Source organism: Procambarus clarkii, chromosome 85 (assembly GCF_040958095.1).
Source record: "Procambarus clarkii isolate CNS0578487 chromosome 85, FALCON_Pclarkii_2.0, whole genome shotgun sequence".
Taxonomy (NCBI): Eukaryota; Metazoa; Arthropoda; class Malacostraca; order Decapoda; family Cambaridae; genus Procambarus; species Procambarus clarkii.
The window spans coordinates 5,479,349-5,480,248 of record NC_091234.1 but is presented as its reverse complement, the minus strand read 5'-3'; positions in this window follow the sequence as shown (position 1 = coordinate 5,480,248).

The following is a 900-nucleotide window of genomic DNA, read 5'->3' as shown; positions in this document are numbered from 1 at the left end:
CACTACAACCAGCACCACAACCTGCACCACAGCCTGCACCACAACCTGCACCACAACCTGCACCACAACCTGAGCCAAAACCTGCACCACAACCTGCACCACAGCCTGCACCACAACCTGCACCACAACCTGCACCACAACCTGAGCCAAAACCTGCACCACAACCTGAGCCACAACCTGCAAAACAACCTGCACAACAACCTGCACCACAACCTGCACCACAACTTCGACCACAACCTGCACCACAACCTGCACTACAACCTTCACCACAACCTGCACCACAACCTGCACCACAACCTGCACCACAACCTGCACTACACCCTAGACCACATCCTGCACAATAACCTGCACCACAACCTGCACCACAACCAGCACCACAACCTGCACCACAACCTGAGCTACAACCAGCACCACAACCTGCACCACAACCTGCACAATAACCTAAACAACAACCTGCATTACGCCCTGCACCACAACCTGCACCACAACCTCGAGCACAACCTGCACAACAACCTGTACCACAACCTGCACCACAACCTGCACCACAACCTGCACCACAACCTGATCCAACACCTGCACCACAACCTGCACCACAACCTGCACCACAACCTGCACCACTACCTGCACTACAACCTGAACTACAACCTGCACCACAACCTGCACCACAACCTGCACCACAACCTGCACCACAACCTGCACCACAACCTGCCCCACAACCTGCACCACAACCTTCAACACAACCTGCACCACAACCTGCACTACAACCTGCACCACAACCTGCACCACAACCTGCACTACAACCAGCACTACAACCTGCACAACAACCTGCACTACAACTAGCACCACAACCTGCACCACAACCTGCACCACAACCTGCACCACAACCAGCCCCTCAACCTG